A 15,663-nucleotide genomic window follows, 5' to 3' on the forward strand; every position below is an offset into this window, starting at 1 on the left:
CTCCCTCTGCCCCACATAGCGCTTCCTTGGGCACACCATCGCTCACGAGGCCATTGTTGTGGCTACTCGGATGTTTACACGGAAACGCAGGTGGCAGCCCAGCTTTTTGCTATACATGCTGCTGTCAGTGGAGGCAAAGAGCTCACAGTTGGTGGGGGAGGCCACTTGTGGTCTCCTCCTTGGCTGGAGAGCTGGATGAAATCCAGTTTCCCTTTGCAACTTAGGCATCCAGCATGAGAGATATGTAAGGCCATCTGGCCTCTCAACATAGAAATGATGCCCCTGCAGTCGTTCTTAACATTGTAATCTCCTGGCTCCACCAGGGAGCAGAGGCCATGGCCTGTTGTCCACCAAGTTTTGTTTCCTTGCACGACAGCTACAATGGGGTGAGTTAACACCGGACCAGAAATTCTACAAAGCCCTCGTGTACTATTTCCTGACACTTGCAGGTCACCAAAATACCCCAGATCCTCCAAGTAAACCACTAGTAAGAGGAACTGAGCTGGCTCGTCTCTCAGACCCCTGAGGGCAGGACTGATTTGGCCTCTCCTGCTCTCGGGATGATCCGTTCTCCTTCTGTGTGCCCTTCCCCGAGTGAAAGGGACTGTTCCTTGTTTATGGGCTAGGGAGTATTTGTGGCTGTCTGATCAGAATCTTCAAAAGTAGAGCTCTTGGTGAGAGTGGAAGCATGGCACCCACGTCTCATGAGCTCAGCTACTCAACAGCCTCATCTAGCTAAGACTGTAGCCAAAACCAGGGGTCCATGCTGTTGAGTGTTGGGTCTGGAGAGCAATGCCTTCGCCACTGAGAAGCTGCCCCACCACTTTTGACCTTGTCCCCATTGAGAGGGAGGTGACACATCCATGGGATGAAAGCCACGAGGGCACTAGGTGACTGTGGACCAAGCTGTGACTGGCCGGTCCTGCCCCCCCATGTGACCCATGTTAGCCTCAAGTGCAGAAAATCCCCAAAAAGACCCCTGCTTGAGTGAATGGGTCACATATAAGCCAACTGTTCTCGAGCCGCCTAAGAAGCAACACAGTATATACAGTGAGCCACCCACTCACTGAAGTCCCCAAGGCTCACAGCTCCCTAATGTGACACCAGGTAATCCCAGCAAACAGAAGACCCTTACTTTATAATTGACTTGAGAATTCTACTACCAACACTGCCTTCCACCTTCCACTTATAAAGTTCTTTCCACTCTGTCCCCTGCTCTGCAATTGTGCAATCAGTCCAGAGCTCCTTCATGAGACAGGAGGGAAGGGGGCAGGGCACAGCCATTAAAAGAATGGCACAGCCATTAGCACCGAGACGGTGGAAAAGTCAACTCCCAGTAGAACTTGAGCTTCAATACACACTCACTGAAATACAGCAGGATGCTAAATGGCACTCCTACAGGTGCCAGGACAGGTTCAAGGCTGACCATGAAAGGTCAAAGGGTGAGTGGTGGCCCAATTTCTGGTAATCGCAACACCTTCCCCAAAGCGGTTGGAATATTCCTCCCACTTATTAGCATATGAAGATACTGAGTGCATAAAAACTAACAACCACACCTCGTGGCTGCTCTCTCTGCTGAGGGAGACAGCCCACACTATGTCTGTGGAGTGTGTATCTACTTTTCTTTAAACTGGAGCACCCAACCCTCACGCCTCATGGCCTTTCTGTTGCCTTCTGAAACAGCCCACTCTGTCTGTGGAGTATATATCTCTCTGAATAAATCTACATTTACTGAATTGTGGCTCTCTCTTGGATTCGTTCCTGTGCAAACCAAGGACCCACACATCACGAGGTGCATCTCAGGGACCCAAATAAGACCTGGGATACGGCCATCCTCTCCCCCACATTTTCCTGTATCATACATTCCTTCCCAAAGGATCTCACCTTGTGCACTCCAAAGTAGACAGCACTCATGTGTCCTGACCTGGATCTGCTTCTGCGTTTATCATTTCTTATGTCCACTAGAACGTCATCTTCATGAGGACAGGGATTTGGTTCTGTTCACAATGAAGCACCAGCACATGACAGGTGCTGGAGAAGTATTAGCTGAATGAATGAGCTGTGGGAAGTCCTGGGAATTCAACCTGGAACTCCTAGCCACTTGGGCCCCAGCTGACTCCAGTTGCTTCCTGCTACTCATGGCTGACCTCTTGCCACCACTCTCTGCTCTGCCATCACCTGAGCCTGGATGAGCTGAGATGAGTACACACCACGGAGAGCATGGTGAATGGTTCACGTTGTTGCAAAACACTCGCCCTCTGACTGCCAGGGGTTACTTAGGATGGACAAACTGAAGGGAGCACCACGTGCACCGCCCTACCCTACAACTCACTTGAAGCACCAGAACTGCAAACATGGGAAGCGCTGGCCCTTTCCAACCTAAGGAGAGGGACTATGGATGAGAAGAGGGTCTCTGTCAACTAACAGTCTCTTTAAAAGCCCAGTCTTAGAAAAGCTCTTTAAAGACACTTTTGGTATCTTCCTTGTGTTTCGGTAATCCCTCTAGATTTTGTCATTTTAATCTATGCATCAGAAATACAGATGCTCTTGAAATCTCTATTGATTTTCAATGAAGAAAATCCTCAATTTCCTTCTCTGCTAGGAAAATTACTGCACTTTATATAAAAAAAAGCAGCTTCCCTTTTCAAACACTTAATTTCACAAGAATCAGTGAAGCAGGACATGAAAATCTCGCTGTGCTTTATCACCTACTGGTGGGCAGGAATGAAATGAATGAGTACTGATCTCATGAGACGGCAAGGCTGGGGCTGTCTTATTCCTGCTACAGATGGAAGGGTACATATCTGTGAAGGGGAGGAAGGACCAAGGATGAGAAACCAACATTTACTAACCCGTTTCTCTTTTTCAGAGTCTCAGACAAAACACTGTGATTTTATAAACAAAACAAGAACATCTGCACCCTTTTGTAAGCACGTTACAACTTTACTACTACACACGGCACTCTGTCATTGACCTAAAGGCGAATGACAGACAAGAAATTTGCAGGGATCTTATTCTGTGCTCATCCCTTTTGGTCTTTGGAAACTCAGGAAGTTTGCCTCCTCTCCCTGAGTGTCGTTTTTCTCATCTTTCAAATGGGAGTGTAACAGTCATTCATTTGCTCAGTGTCCATTCGACAACAGGAGACGGCTTATGAAAACAATAATAAAAAAAAGCAAAACAGCAATTCTGATCTATGCTTCTTCCTCCTCCTCCCTGAACATGAACTTACAGGCTAAAATGGCATCTTTCACTAAATCCCGAACGTAAGGAGCAGTTCTGATAAGGAAGTCACAGGATTGCAGGTGTAACCGAGAAATGACCCAGTGAAAAAGAATGAGTTGCCAGCAAATCCTCAAAACCCGTAAGGGTGCAAACCCTGGGAGTTACAGCCATGGGTGGGAGTTCCTTAGTTCCCCATTTCACAAAGCCGAGAACTTTGCAGGGCCCATGAAAGACACAGATAGCCCAGTAAAACCACACCATGTTTTGGAGTACACCGGGGCCACATCGCTGCTGACCTGCACTGCTGTGTGTCCCAGAGCAAGAGCCCTGGACGGGGGTGACTGTGTTTGAGGCTGGACAAGAACTTCCTGTTCTGTCTCTTTTACTCTCTCTCTTCCTGCAATAAAACAACTGGTAGGACTCTGGTGGGGAGCACTGCACCCACATTCTCTGGGAAAGCACACACCAGACAGCTCTAGCTGATCTGAGAGAGGACTATATATACTCCAAAGTCAGGCAGAAGGCTGCCTGTGGCCTTGGGAATCCAAACTAGCTTGTCCTGTTAATCAGGATATTACACATCTAAAGAAAGTGTGCACCAGATGAAGACGATGCCTTAGACAACATCGGTGGTTATGTCCAGCAGTGTCTAAGGACAAGTCATGCTCTGGTAGACGGGAGCATTTTGGTTGCTTTAAGAGTTTGCTACTGAAGGGCCAGGACATTTCATTGGGACTTGAAACTCCAGACCTCTTTACTCACAAAGGCAGACAAGTTAGGTGAGCCAGGTCAGCCTTTATTCCAACTTCCTAACCAAAAGTCTATGAGGTCGAAAATATATTTCTCAGACACTTCTGCAACAAGGGTTCCAGATGTGGCTTTAAAAATGCCCATCAGAGACTGAGATTTGCAAATATTAACTACTATATATAAAAATAGCTAAAAAACTAAATTTCTTCTGTATAGCACAGGGAACAATATTTAATATCTTGTAATAAACTTTAGTAAAAAAATATGAAAAGGAATTCATACATATATATGTGAATATGAAGGACTGGAACATTGCGCTGTACATCAGAAATTGACACATTGTAACTGACTATACTTCAATTAAAAAATATATATATATATATTGCCCATCAGCAGCATCTGAGTGTCACTGAAAGCAGAAACCCAGATGAATGGAGGCAGAGGTGGTTGAAGGAGCTACGTTATTTTGCTGGGGTGGATGCAGCCGGCATGGCAGAGATCTAGAAGGAATGCGCACAACAGCCACTCACTATCTGAAAGTGAGTTAGTTTAACAGCTTTCTGAAATCCTCACCGCCCCTCCTGATGAGCCAAGTGTCTGGCGTTTCTCTGGAAATCACTAGGCGCAGCCTGGAACTCAAAGGTAAAAATTAAAATGTGCAGTCAAGTAGCAAAGAGACTGGCAGGACACGTTGGACAAAAGTAGGTCAGAGTCAACAAGGAATGGGGAGGGGATAGAACGTGTGTTGAGGACCCTGAATTCAGGGGTGGATTGTCTATGTTGAGTATTCTGAGTCAGTATGATTAGATGGATTGGTGTGGACTATGGACTAAAATGGTGGCCATCGTTCAGATAAGTGTGTGATTTGGAGTATATTTATTTGAGGAGGGGTTTTTTTTCCCCTTCAACATTGATCATTTCTAGGGAGCAGAAAAATATTCTGCCACACAACATATAAGTGGAAAAGAGATGCTATGGGATGATGGTGGTATGAAAAATTTCAGTACTGCAGTTTCAAGCTTTCCTTAATGAGATGCACAGCAGTAGGTACTTAAAATAAAATAAGGTACTTATAATAAAGACATCATCATATGTACATATCATTTAAGATACACATATGGTACTATAAGTGGGCCTGAAATGTGTTCTGCATTCTAAAATCCGATGAAATAAAATCAGTAGTTCAATATGCCTGTCGGCTCTAAAAACATGATGTAGCTCATGATCACAGAAAGCAAGATCAGCTAGGAAATTTGAGATTTGTCGTTTCCAGTGTCAAAGTTAATATTTTTTGCTTTACTTAAAAAGCATTTTTTTAATTAGGTCTGTCAGCATCCATTGGTATATGGGGTTCAGTAGATGTGTTCAGATGTTCCAGACAGTGAATCAGAGCAAAGACTGAGGTTTAGACAGTAGTTAAATGCCTCACCCGTGTGATCAGCATCCACAAACTGCTTTACTGAAAATCCTTAAAAGTGAGAACTTCATTAAAGCAACGATAAGTGAGGGGAAAAAATAGCTACAGACTAGTGGAAGTTTTGTAACGTGTAACAATGACAAAAGGCTATTCATGAGCATATTTTTAAAAACCCCTACACTTTAATAAGAAAAACAACAATCTGACAACAGGTTGTACACTGCTGTAGGAGAATCCATGCAGGTGGACTCTTATGTGAATGGGGCTGGAGCTGTAGAATTAGTTAGTCTTGCAAGTAACTCAGTTAAACACAAATGCAAATGGGATACACTTCTAGACTATCTGAGTAAACATCTTGGAAAACTTACTCCTCTATGAAGCAATGACAATGGCTTTGTAAAATTTGTCAAAATTAACCTCTGTAGAACTCTGGAAATTAAACCAACACTTCCAGCAATTCGGGGAGTCTTTATTTGAGAAAAATAACCCAGCTAAATCTCCATAAAGATAGTGAGTTTTGAGGCATTGTAACTTGATCTACCCCATCCCTGTATCCTCACCTAAATGGTGGCCTTTATAAGCAATAGTCTCACAATCAAGGTAGGGGCAGAAGTGATTTAAAGTTACCCAAAAAATCCGCCCCCAGAGAGCTGTCACTATGTGACCTGTCACAAACTCATGCTGTGCAAACAGCCTGTCCCCAGAGTGTGTGTGGGAAACAATCAGCAGTGAGTATCTAACATTACAACTGCCTGAGGCAGTGGGACCAGTAGAGGCTAACTACGTGCTGACTAGGAAACTTAGAAGGCAAAATTGATTAATGAGACGTTCTGGGGGTGAAGGTAGGGTTAAAAAGCTCCAAAAAATTCTGAGAATTGTAGAAGGCAATATACATGTGTGGCACATGGCAAGGAAAGATCTGAGAAAATCCTAAGCCTTCAACTCTGGCTGAACTTGAGGTTCTGCATAAGCAAGAACTAAAGGATACGGAAGAGCTGCTGACTGCATGCCGGTGCTGAGGGCATCCCTCAGCACGTGGACACACAGCCACCTGGCAACAGCTCAAACGATTGTCTCCAGGCATTGAAAGAAATCACTGTCAAATCATTACTACAGTGATGACAACTAGGCTTTCTTCACACACACTGATCTCATGGTCATGCATGATAAAGAAAACAGACTTTACAGAATTTGTTCAGGAAAGTAACTAAATAAATAGCAGCAGCAGCAATGACAATGAAAGCAACGATAAACCCTGGAGATGAGGAAAATCAGGCTTTCAGATCTGCCACATTGTAATATTTTAAATGTCCAGCTTTCAACAGAAAATTACAAGATGTACAAAGAAACAGAAAAGTTTGGTCATAACAGATGGGGAAAAAGTAGTCAACAGAAACTCCCTGAGGTAGCCCAGACACTGGACTTACTAGACAAAGACATAAATAAGCAATTACACATATGTTCAAAAAACTAACAGAAACCATGCCTAAAGGATTAAATTATGTGCTCATCTCATTGTACAGAGAATAACAATAAATAAAATTTATAATAAAAACCAACTAGAAATTCTAGAGATACAAATATAATGACTAAAATAAAAACTTCAATAAGTGGTTTCTCTGTAGATATGAACTTGTTGAAGAAAAAGTCAGTTAAATTAAAACTACTGAGATTTCCCTGTCTGTGGAACAGAAAGAAAAATGAATGAAAAAAAAATGAACACTGTGTCAGAGATAGGTGGGACACCATCAACAATACCAATACACACATAATGGGAGCGCCAGAAGGAGGGAGAGAAAAAAAGGGGCAGAAAGAATATATAAAGAAATAATGGCTGAAAACTTCCCAAATTTGATGAAAATATTAATTTGTACATCCCAGCAGCTCAACAAACTCCATGTGGTATAAACTTAGAGACATCTAAAATAGGCACATCAGATTCAGTGTGTCAAAAGACAAGAATAAAGTATCTTGACAGCCGAAAGAGAAAAGTGGCTCAACATATAGAAAGGCTCCTCAGTAAGACAGTTGATTTCTCATCAAAAACCATGGAGACCAGAAGGCAGTGGATGGTATCATCAAAGAGATAAAAGGAAAAGACTGTCACCAAGTATTTTATAGCCAGCAAAATGATTCTTTAAAAAAATTAAAGGAGAAATTAAGACACTCCTACAAAAACAAAATCTGAAAGAATCCATTGCTAGCAGGCCTGCCCTACAAGAAATACTAAGGATAGTCCAGCAGGTGTAAATGAAAGGACACTCGCCTGAAAAATAAAGAGCACTACTACATGAGTAAAAAAATAAAACAGTATAAATCGGGCATTACATGTAAATGTTTTGTTCTATTTGATGTAAAGGACAACTGCATAAAACAATACTTATGAAACTGTGTAGATGAGCTTATAAATGTATAAAGGTGCAATTTGTATGAAAATGACAGCATGAGGAGGGGGAGGGAAAAGACTGATACCAAAGCAAAGTTTTTGTGTACTGTTGAAATTAAGTTGGTATTCATGTGAACTAGATTGCTTTAAAACAAGATGTTAATTTTACTCTCCAGGGCAATGGAAGAGAAGGAGGAGGAGGAAGAGTAGGAGGAGGAGAAGAAAAAGATAAAATAAACAAATTAAAATGGCACACTTGAAAATGCTTACTATGTACAAAAATGTGTAGTAATAGAGGAATGGGAAAAAAAGACATATAGAAAGTAGACAGCAGTTGTAACTTCAATCTGATAAGAAATTACATTAATATAAATAAATTAAACATTCTAATCAAAATACTAAAGGCAGAAATAAATGGAATAGACAATAGATGAACAACAGAGAATAATCAACAAAAGGAATAGTTGGTTCTTTGAAAAGATCAATAAAATTGACAAATTTTATCTAATACTGAAAAAAAAAGAGAGAAGATTCAAATTACTAAAATGAGAAATGAAAGGAAGGATGTCACTACTGCCCTTACAAAAATAACAAGGAATATAAGGGAATACCATGGATAATTATATAGCCAATAAATGAGATAATCTAGATGAAATGGATAAATTCCTAGAAGGACATAAATGACTGAAGCTAATTCAAGGAGAAATAGAAAACTCAAATAATCCTACAGTAAGTAGTGACTGAAATAGCAATCCAAAACATTCACACAAAGAAATGCTAGGCCCGTATGGCTTTACTGGTGAATTCCATCAAGTACTTAAAGAAAAAACTAAAACAAAAACAAACAAAAAATGCTTCACAAATTCGTCTGAAAATAAAGAGGTGGGCACACTTCCCAATTCATTCAATGAGACTAGTATCACACTGATACGAAAACCAGACAAAGGCATCACAAGAAAACTAAAGAGTATCTCTTATGAATATAAATGCAAAAATCCTCAACAGAATACAAGCAAATCCAAAACAGTAACATATAAAATAGACCACTATTAAGTGGGATGTATCCAGGTATGCAAAGGCAGTACAACATACAAAAGTCAATTCATGTAATACACCATATTAATAGAATAATGGATAAAAACTAGGAATAGAAGAGAACTTCCTCAACTTGACAGAGAACATCTATGAAAAACCTGAAGCAAAGATCATACATAATGCAGAAGCACTGAATTATTCCCTCCCAAAATCAACATTGTACTAGAAGTTCTAGTCAAATCAATCAGACAAAGAAAATAAAGCCTCTAGATTAGAAAGAAAGAAATAAAACTGTTTTGATTCCAGATGGCATGATATTATATATTGAAATCACAAGGAATCCACAAAGTAAAAATAGAGAGAAAAGAAAAAAAAATCCTCTTAGAATTAATAACCCAGTCTGACCAAAATTGTAAGACACAAATGAATATATAAAAATTAATTACATTTCTATTCAACAGCAGTGAATAATCTAAAAATAAAATGAAGGAAACCTTTTCATTTACAATAGCATCAAAAAGAATAAAATAATTAGTAATATTAAGAAAAATATGTGGAATACTGAGAAAAATATCTGAAACATGTATATTGAAAACTAAAATACTAGTGATAGAATTTAAAAATGACCTAAAATAAATGGAAAGCTCTTCTGTGTTCATGGATCAGAAGCCTTATTATTGTTAGGATGGCCATTGTCCTCAAAATGACCTATACATTCAATGCAGCTCTGGCTTTTTGGCAGAAATGAACAAGCTGATCCTAAAACTAATATGGAAATGCAAGATACCCAAAATAGTCAAAACAATCTTGAAAAAGAACAAAGTTTTGAAGTTTCCAAATTCAAAACTCACTAACAAAACTGTGATCCATACAGTGTGATACTTGCAGAAAGGACAGAAAAATAGATTGAGAGAAAAGAACTAAGAGACCATAAACAAAGTCTTACACACAGCCATATAATTTTTGACAAAGGTGCCATGACAATCCAATGGGGAAAAATAATCTTTACAAAAATGATGCTGGGACACCTGTACATACACCTGAAAAGAAAGAAAACTGAACTTTTATCTTAACACCATTTATGGAAATTAACTCAAAATAAATCACAGACCTGAAACTATAAAACATTTAGAAAATGAACAATGAGAAAATCTTCAGGACTTTGGATTACAAATACTTGTAATATATGACACCAAAAGCACAAACAACAAAAGGAAAAAATCAAGTAAACTGGACTTCAGTAAAATTAAAAACTTCTGTGCTTCAAAGGACTTCATGAAGAAAGTAAGAAGACAATACACAGGATGGATGAAAATATTTCCAAAATTTTCCCTGATAAGGGACTTTTATCCAGAATAGACAAAGAAGACTTAAAACATGACAATACAAAGACAAATATAATTAAAATGGGCAAAGAATTTGAATAGGTGTTTCTCCAAAGAAGACATACGAATGGGAACTAAGCACATAAAAAGATGTTCAACATCAGTAGGCATTAGGGAAACAGAAATCAAAATCACAATGACATACCACTTCATACCAACTAGGATGACAAATATATATGATATATGATATATAAATATGAATCTATAAACCCAGTTATAAAAAGTGTAGTTGAGGATGTGGAGAAACTGGACTCCTCATACATTATTTCTGGAAATATACAATGCTTCAGTCACTTTAAAACTATATTAGCAATTCCTCAAAAATTTAAAAGTAGAATACATCCCAGCAATTCCATTTTTTGATATATCCTGAAGAGAAGTGAAAATATGTGTTCACACAAAAACTTGTCCATGAGCATTTACAGCAGAATTATTCATCATCAACTGATGGATGGATAAGCAATGTGGTGTATTTATAACTATGGCATATTATATGAATACAAAAAGGAATTTGGGTATTGATATATGCTACACGATGGATGAGCCTTGACAACGTCACACTAAATGAAAGACGATAATCAAAAAAGGCAGCATACTGTATGGTTCTACTTATATGAAATGCCTACAACTGGCAAACCCATAGAGGCAGAAAGTAGAGTGGTGGCTGTTGAGGGCTAAGGGAAAGGAAGGTTAGGGACTGACTTACTAAAGGGTACTGGTTCCTTTTGGGGGTGATGGCTACACAACCCTGAAATGTACATAAAACCCTAATGCACACTTTCAAAGGCTGCATTTTATGGTATGTGAATTATATCTCCATAAACCTGTTATTCTTGAAGCTGAGCCCACCTATGGAGCAACTGACACAGCACTGACTGTGGCATCCGGACGGGGAGTGACCCACCCGCCCACCGCGAAGGAGAGAAGCACCTGACCCAGTGTTGGAGGGGTGCAATCTTCTTGCCAATGGACACTGTGAGCAGCACAGACGAGGGGGCCAACAGAGCAAGCTGAGTTCATGAAACAGGGCGAAGACACAAAGACCTCTCAATAAAACCATTAAGAGCGTTCAGTCTCTAGGAGAACACATCTTTGTTTTTAAAATCTTTTTATACCTGTTTTATTTTCTATTAGCTTTTTAATCTTTACTTTTTAAACAGTTCTATATGTTTACAATTTTCATTTCATTTTTAATTCTCTTGGATTTGATCTGTTATTGATTATTCACAGGTTTTAAATATTGTGTTTTGATTTTTTTCTTCTTTTTATTAAGGTTTTAAAAAGACATCTCAACTCGATTCCTATTCTTCTTCAACTTGCTCTTCTATTATTGATTATGCACTGTTTTCAAACCTTCTTTTCCTCCATTCTTTTAAAATTCTATTTCTCTCTCTTGTTTTTAAGTTTTATTCCAGCATAGGCCTTAGATAGATAAAGAAATAAACCCCTTTAAGGGCCACAATAGATAACTGATACTCCTTAAGCCACAGTGCCAGAGAGATATGAGCAGTTGAAGAAGCAGAGGAAGTATTCCCAATTAAAAGAGAAAGAGAAATCCCCTGAAAGAACGATCAATGAAATAGATATTAATGGCCTATTAGATCAAGATTTCTAAAAAGAAGTGATCGAATTACTGAAGGAATTAAAAGAGATAGTGTTTAGAGACATAAAATATGTCAAAAACAAAATAGTAGCTATAAAGAAGAGCCAAGTAGAATTGGTAAATTCATTGGCTGAAATGAGATCTGACCTAAAGGCAGTACAACGCAGGCTAGATAATGCAGAGGAACGAATAAGTGACCTAGAAGACAGGACAACAGAAAGCACACAATCAGAACAGTTGAGAGAAAAAAATAAAACACAATGAAAACAATATAAGGAACCTATGGGATAATATAAAGCATGCCAATCTATGCATCATAAGAGTTCCAGAAGGGGAAGAAAGAACAAAGGGGATGGAGAAGGTATTTAAAGAAATCATAACTGAAAAATTCCCAAACATAAAGAAAGAATCAGACACCCAAGTACAGGAGGCTCAGAGGTTCCCAAACAGGAAGAGCCTAAAGAGACTCACACCAAGACAACAAAATCAAGATGGCCAGACTGAAGGATAAAGAAATGATCCTAAAGGCAGCAAGAGAAAAACAAAGAGTGAGTTACAAGAGATGGCTCTCAGCTGATTTCTCTACAGAAACACTACAGGCCAGAAGGGAGTGGAAATATGTATTCAAAGTCCTGAATGAAAAAACAGATGCAGCCTAGGATACTTTCTGCAGCAAGCCTATCCTTTAGAACAGAGGGAGAGGTAATGAATTTCACAGAGAAGAAAAACTAAAAGACTTTAGCAACACTAAACCCATGCTAAAAGAAATATTGTAAGGTACACTCTAAATAAAAAAGAAGCAGGATGATACAGAAATGAGAGCTTATAACTGGAAAGATGATACTACCATGAATTACAAATAGAATAAACATGAAATTGTAAAAGAAGACATCTAAATCATTGAGTGGGAGAGGGAAGCAAGAAAATATAGAGTATCTTTTTTTTCTTCTTTTTTCTTAAATTTTTTGTTCTCGGTAGGATGGGTTTGAGATTACATTACTATCTGTTTAGTACACACAGTCACAGTAATTGGTTAACAGACTTACAAAAAAGTGTAACCACAAGCCAAAAACTTACAAGTGAGTAACAAAAACTAAATACAATCCAAGATAACACAAAGGAAAATTACCATACCACAAAAGGAAGAAGAAAGGAACAAAGAAGAAATATGAAATCAACTGCAAATATAAGTTCAAATAGCAATAAACACTCATTTATCATTAATTACTCTAAATGATAATGGACTAAATGCTCCAGTCAAAAGACAGAGTGGCAGACTGGATAATAAAGCAAGAAACTTCAATAAACTGCATACAAGAGACACACTTTAGGGAGAAGGACACATATAGATTGAGAGTGAATGGACGGAAAAGGATATTCCATGCAAATGGAAACTCCAAAAAAGCAGGTGTAGCAGTTCTGATTTCAGACAAAATAGACTTTAAAACAAGGGCCATAAAGAAAGATAAATAAAGGCATTTTATAATGATTAAAGGAGCAAAACAAGATGAGGATATTATAATCATTAATATATATGCATCCAACATGAGCACCTAAGTACATAAAACAACTACTAACAGAGATAAATGGGGAAATTGATGGGAATACAATCATTGTCAGAAGTTTTAACACCACTTTAACATCACTAGACAGATCTTCCACACAAAAAATAAATAAGGCAACAGAGAAATGAAATGATACATTAGAAAAATTAGATTTAGTGGATATTTTCAGAGCATTACAACCCCCCAAATTAGGATATACATTCTTTTCAAGTGTGCGTGGAACATTTTCTAGGATTCATCATGTACTTGGTCACAAAAGAAGCCTCAAAAATTTTAAGAAGATAGAAATTATCTCAAGCATCTTTACTGACCACAATGCCATTGAAACTAGAAAACAACTTCAGAGAAACAAAGCATAAAAAAAAGGAAAGCATAGAGATTAAACAACATGGTATTAAAAAAAAATGGGTCAATGATGAAATCAAAGTTGAAATTAAGGAATACCTTGAGACAAATGAAAATGAAAACAACCACAAAAAACTTATGGGACAAAGCAAAAGCAGTGCTAAGAGGAAAGTTTAGAGTGATACAGGCCTTCCTCAAAAAAGAAGAACAATATCATAAAAAAAATCTAACCCACCAGTTAAAAGAACTAGAAACTGAAGAGTAAAAACACCCAAAAGTCAGCAGAAGGAAGGAAATAATTAAGATCTGGGAGGAAATAAATAAAATAGAGATTAAAAGTAATAGAGAAAATAATCAATCAAACCAAAAGCAATTTTTTGAAAGAGTAAATAAAATCGAGAACCTCTGGCCAAACTCACAAAGAAGAAAAAAGAGAGAGCACAAATTTGCAAAATAAGAAAGGAAAATGGAGAAATTACAACAAATAACATAGAAATATAGAATATCATATGAGAATATCATGAAAAACTACATAAAAAAAGGGATAACCTAGAGGAGATGGACAAGTTTCTGGAAACATACAGTCCACTAAAACTGAATCAAGAAGAAACTGACCACTTGAACAAACCGATCACTAGGAATGAAATCGAATTAACAATAAAAAAAGAATCCCTACAAATAAAATCCAGAACTGGACAGCTTCACCAGGGAATTCTGCCACACATACAAAGAAGTACTCCTACCAGTCCTTCTCAAACTCTTCCAGAAGACTGAAAAGAAGGAATATTCCCAAACTCATTCTATGAAGCCACAATCACCCTGATACCAAAACCAGGCAAAGACACCACCAATAAAGGGAATTACAGACCAATATCACTGATGAACACAGATGCAAAAAAGTCCTTACCAAAATACTAGCAAATAGAATTCCACAGCACATAAAAAAGATTATACAACATGCTCAAATGGGGTTCATCTCAGGGACACAAAGGTGGTTTAACATATACAAATCAATCAATGTAATACTTCACATCAACAAGAGAAAGGACTAAAACCACATGATCATCTCAATAGATGCATAAAAGCTTTTGATAAAATTCAACACCCATTTATGATAAAAATTCTCACCAAAGTGGGTATTGAGGGAACATAACTCAACATCATGAAAGCTATATATGACAAACCTACAGCCAGCATAGCACTAAATGGTGAAAACCTCAAAAGCTTCTCACTAAATTCTGGGACAAGACAAGGATGCCACTATCACCACTCCTATTCAACATAGGCTTGGAAGTCCTGACCATAGCAATCAGGCAAGTAAGAGAAGTAAAAGGGGTCTAAATTGGAAAAGAAGAGGTAAAAGTGTCACTACATGCAGATGACACGACACTATATATAGAAAACCCTAAAAGGTCCACACCAAAACTACTAGAGCTGATCGAAGAATTTAGCAAGGTAGCAGGTTACAAGATTAATGTTCAAAAATCAGTTGCATTTCTTTACACTAATGATGAATCAACAGAAAAAGGAAGTAAAGAAATAAAACACTTTAAAATAGCACCCAAAGTAATAAAATTTCTAGGAATAAATCTAACCACAGAGGTGAGAGAATTATACACAGAAAACTATAAACCATTGGTGAAGGTAATTGAAGAAGACTTTAAAAAATGGAAAGGTATCCCATGCTCTTGGATTGCAAGAATCAATATTGTTAAAATGGTCACACTGCCCAGGGCAATATACAGATTTAATGCAATCCCTGTAAAATTACTCAAGACATATTTCATAGAACTAGAACAAATCACAATAAAATTTATATGGAACCATCAAAGACATAGAAATTCCAGGGTATTACTGAAGAAAAAAAAGAAAGAGCCTGGAGGAATAACTCTCCCAGACTTCAGACAATACTATAGAGTTACAGTCATCAAGACAGCATGGTATTGGTACAA

General features: G+C 38.1%; 1 long non-coding RNA gene across 1 annotated transcript in view; it reads right to left on the bottom strand.

The window, feature by feature from the left end:
* The window catches only part of LOC140693552 (uncharacterized), a 50,448-nt gene that overhangs the window by 25,981 nt on the left and 8,804 nt on the right, over window positions 1-15,663 (bottom strand). The window lies entirely within an intron of this gene.

This window comes from Vicugna pacos, unplaced genomic scaffold (genome assembly GCF_048564905.1).
Source record: "Vicugna pacos unplaced genomic scaffold, VicPac4 scaffold_19, whole genome shotgun sequence".
NCBI lineage: Eukaryota > Metazoa > Chordata > Mammalia > Artiodactyla > Camelidae > Vicugna > Vicugna pacos.